This window comes from Pinus tabuliformis, chromosome 7, assembly GCF_031772625.1.
Source record: "Pinus tabuliformis cultivar Carrire ecotype Pingquan chromosome 7, CPIR1, whole genome shotgun sequence".
NCBI lineage: Eukaryota > Viridiplantae > Streptophyta > Pinopsida > Pinales > Pinaceae > Pinus > Pinus tabuliformis.
In genome coordinates this window covers 676,330,101-676,335,196 of record NC_142293.1, presented here as the reverse complement: position 1 = coordinate 676,335,196, position 5,096 = coordinate 676,330,101, and the positions used below count along the sequence as shown (strand labels likewise).

Here is a 5,096-nt window from a genome sequence, read left to right as displayed (position 1 = left end):
GCTTCAACTTTATTCTCTGATATGTCCGACCACGATGCCATTATGCTGCAATGGAGTGGGGAAGAGAGTGCTTTTTGCCTTTCCTTTCAAGTTTAATCATTCATGGAATGAAGATATGGATTTCAGGAAGTTGGTGGCCCAATCTTCGCAAAGGCCAATATCCATAGGGTATGGATCTCATATGGATGCCATAAGACACAAGCTTAAAATATTGAAACAAAAGGTATGAGCTAGGATAAGAATGCGTATGGATGCACTGTATAAGAAACTTGTGGAGATTGAAAAGGAGTTGGATATCTTCATGGACACCTCCCTGGCTGGTCTATTCTCTGAACATGTTAATAATGTGATGATGGGGCTCAGAAGGAGAAAAGACATAATTCTTAAGGCTTAGGAGGATGAATGGCATCTTAAGAGTAGGATTGCCTAGATAAAAGGGGGTGTTAAAAACACAATTTTTCAGAAGGCGGCCTAAAAAGGATGGCTACAAATACAATTTGGAAAATTCAAAATGAGGATAATAGGGTATTTACCTTCCTCAAAGAAATCAAAGATGAAGCATTCAGATACTTCCAATCAAAATTTAGTGCTTAAGTAGAGGATAATATAGAGGAGAAAGTAGATTTGGCTGGCATTTCCCCCAATTTGTAAATGACGAGGATATCAGTTTAATGGACAACCCTGTCTCTCGAGAAGAGATTCTCCACTCTATAAAAGAGATGGACAAGGACAAGAGCTTGGGGCTGGATAGTCGGCTCGTGGAACTTTTTATCCCATTCTTCTACATCATGAGCCCAGATGTTATCTTAATGGTGGAAGCATCTCGAGATTCTGGTCAAATTTCACGCGCTGTGAATGCTACTTTTCTGACCCTTATCCCTAAAAATTCACAGTCCTTAAGCTTCTTCGATTTTAGGCCTATATCTCTTTGCAATTTTGTTTATAAAATCATGTCTAATTTAATAGCTAACAAAATAAAAATGATCCTTTCCCTACACATTTTCCCAAAAGAATTTGGGTTTCTTTCGGACAGGAAAATTCAAGACGCTATGAACATAGCCCAAGAAAGTATCGAGTTTATTAAAATTTGCAAATCAAATGACTATCTCGCGCAAATTGATATATTAAAGGCCTATGACCATGGGGGCTTGGGACTTCCGTTGCTTGATCCTTCATAGGATTGGGCCATGTGTCTCAACTCTCTGGGCTAGCTGCCTCCCTAAAAGATCTAGGAGATTCTTTCCCAATAGGTTTTTTTGATGGGGAAGAGAAAGGTCAGAGTTGTGGGTTTGGGGCATTCATCAAGCCCAATCCTGAAATGTAATATTGTTTTTACTGGCATGGGGGGCACAAACATCAGGGCTGAAATTGTGGCTCTTTGGGGGCTCTAGAAATGTGTGAAATGGTTGGATATTGGATCTATCAAGATCATTGGGTATTTGAAATCTATCATTGAATGGGTTTTGGGAAACAAATCCCTCAAGATCGCTCCCCTACACCATTGGATAGCACAAATCATGTAGATCATTCATTCTTTCGAGGGCGTCTCCTTTGTTCATGTATATAGGGAACAAAATGGGATGGAGGAGGCCCTGTCTAAACGTGGACTGCTCCTCTGTTTTGGCAAGGTGGTATTTCAACTGCTGATGGATGGATGCATATGTGCTTGGGGATCCTTTGAGTTATGATCTGGGGTATATTTTGAGTTCTGATCTGGGGTATATTTTCGGCCTTCATGTTTTTTGGTTTTGTGCTTGAATCTAAAAATTCTAACTGCAGGGTATTGAATTTCAATAAATGTTTATTCTAAATGCATGGCCATATGCAAAATATAAAAGACTGGTATTTTTACATCTACTATATTAAACATTTTTATTAATAAAAATATTATATTTTTTTATTGTTGAAGAAATAAATTAAACCACCAACAATTCACTCCTTGCATAGAAATCAAAATGACCACTATTCATCACATTATTTTTCCATCTACTATATCAAGCATTTTTATTAATAAAAATATTATATTTTTTTTACGGTTGAAAAAATAAATTAAACCACCACAATTCACTCCTTGCATAGAAATCAAAACGACCACTATTCATCACATTAATGATATTCATATAATTAATTATTTACTGTGTAACAGAATTATGCATACTTACAACATGTTTCTATCAAGGTACTAACCATGCTACCCTCATTTTATTAAAAATAAATTAGAATTGCAACATTCCACTACTTCCAAATAAATTATAACAACAACAATTCAATACATGCAAAGAAATTACATCAGGAGGGATTCATTGCATTCAAATTACAAAGGATGTACCATGCAAATAAATTATAACAGCAACAATTTGGCATATGCAAATAAATTACAACCAACAATTCACCATATTTGCAAATAAATTATAACAACAACAATTCAGCATATGCAAAGAAATTACAACGAGCAATTCACCACATTTAAATTGTAAATGGTGTATTATGTAACAGAATTATATAATTTTTTTGAAAATGGTATATTGTGTTACAGAATTTTATTTTTTTTGAAAATAATTAAAAGTAAAAAAAATATGTAAGAAATATATTTAAATTTTATATTTTTTAATAATAAAAAAATAATATTAATATGAGTTCATAGAATGACTCAATATATATGTTATCTAATTTTTATAATATTCAAAATATAATTTAAATAATAAAAAATTATAACTTTTTTATATTCTAAAATAAATTTACACTTAAAAGATTTTTTAATCCTTCTAATTAAATATGAGATTAAAATGAATCTATACTAATTAATGAACCAATAGAACAAATTGAAAAACTCCCCACAAAAAAAATAAAAAAAAAATCGGTCCAATAATATAATACTGCCTTAAATTGCAAAAACCGCTACCGAAAACGGTCAAAGTGCACCCACAAAAACAAAGCTAGAATGTGCAAGGAAATGATCTTTGCAGCAAATAACCTAATAACATGCTCTTAAATTCATGACACCGAGATACTCTGCCATTGCAGAGTGATTTAATAATTATTTTTCAGTCGGAAGCTTGAAAAGCTCGCGCATCTGTTCAGTGGTTTTCCCAGTCAACGTATCAGCAATAGTTTGACACATCAAGTCCAAAAGGTTTGTGATGTCCAGGTAGTTGGCAGCCTTTGCAACTTCGACAACTTCTAAGAGTGTGGCGCGATCATCTACAAGAGCTTTCGCGAACTCCTCATCCCACTTTTTGACGTCATCAGGTGATGCAGTGGGGGCATCAAGAACATGGTATCTGCAATATTGAATAACGAAACGCAGAATCTTGGCAGAAACGAGAGGCAGAGGAATGGCAATGTTGGTGCCGAAGTCGCCCATCGTTCTCTGTATCATGCCTGAAGTCGACGCCACCTCTGTTTCCACCTCAAATATTTCGCCATCGCAGCTCTGCAATTTCACAATATTATTGTTATTATTATTGCTTACTTCCTCGGCCATCGGTATGGCTGATTCATCCATGATCTGAGCAAGTGGAGAGATAGACACGATGAAGTGAAAAAGATTGGATGCCTCTGATCATGGCAATGGTACTAGCGTAATTTTGTTACAATATTTATAGAGAGAGGAATTCATATGAATGGAAAAATGAATGAGCACGACGGCTGGTACTCTTCCATATTTGTGGCCGACACATGTGGGTGCTATGTAATGGCAGTCATTTAGGACCCTTGGGTTACCATGAGATCAATCGGTTAGAGTGTCACCATTGAAGAACTTGAAAGGTCATCGCAGCTACTTTTTGGTTGTGGAGTTGGTTTGTTCCCATCGTTCCGACTTCCGAGGGAGGGCAATCTTCTCAACCGGATTCATATTTCTCTTATGATTTTGACTCTTTGGTTAAAAAGTGCATATTCTCATTGGGATTTTTTTTGAGTCATTAGATAAGGATATGGTAAATTTGATTAGATAGAATAGTTAAATCTATTAAATTTAAAGTGATGGTTTTAGGCCTCTGGTGTTGGTGCTTTATGATATTAAAGTTTATAGATTATTTGTGATAAAGTTTTCTAAAAAGTTTAAAAGGTTTGAGGATTCTTTATTGTAATGTGTTGCACAGTACTCTAAATTCAAGGTTTATGCATATAGTTTTAGTAGTTAGTGCTATTAGAGTTCATGGATTACATGTCATGAAGTCATTTAAAAGACTTAGGGATTTCTTATTGTAATTTGTGGCACAAGGGGCATGATTGTATTTAAGTCATATAATAATAATAATAATAATAGTTAGAGTTTGGGATTTCTAGATGTTGCTTTATGTCAAAGCATGCTTTCATTTAAGCCATAGGGATTTTGAGTTGAAATATGTTTTATGTGTTATTGTTGCTATATTAATTTTCTCCCAAATTGTCTTTATAATAATCATAATCATAATAATAATAAGTTTATTAGCTAGTTTTTTTAGTTTAGGTTTTCAAGATTGAAATCTATTTAATGTGTTATTGTTGTTATAATTATCTTCTCTCACATTCTAATATGTTTTATGTATTATTGTTGCTATAATAATTTTTTTTCACATTGTCTTTAATACTAATAATAATAAGTTTATTAGCTAGTTTTTTTAGTTTAGGTTTTCAAGATTGAAATCTATTTAATGTGTTATTATTGTTATAATTATCTTCTCTCACATTCTCTTTATTTCTAACATTTGAGTGAAACCTATTCACATATCATTATAGCCAGATCATCATTGCCTTTGAAATCCTTGCTAGATTGAACAACACATTAGTCAACACTCAAGACGCCGAAGCCTTGTGATTGATGTTTTCTTTGGAATCATTACTATATTTAGTTTTAATTGTTTCATATAAGATTTCTTTAATTTTGTAAGAGGTTAAATATTCTACAATTTTAATTTATTGTAGAATTATTGTTTTTAATTTAAATTTGATTTCTTTGAATTCCACAAATTATTTTAAATGGAAAACTTCCTCCTTATCACTCTCTTCTCTATGAACCCCAGTGATGTTTCAAGATTTATCTTGGGCTTGGTAGGAGGATATAGGGTAAGTTGTTTTGTTGAGATCCCATGGGAAATGGTCATGTTACCAAA

The 5,096-nt window shown here is 33.4% G+C and overlaps 1 pseudogene; it reads right to left on the bottom strand.

The window, feature by feature from the left end:
- Nucleotides 1-3,037: 3,037 nt before the first annotated feature.
- Nucleotides 3,038-3,484, bottom strand: LOC149249274 (SKP1-like protein 1A pseudogene; annotated as a pseudogene).
- Nucleotides 3,485-5,096: the final 1,612 nt, after the last annotated feature.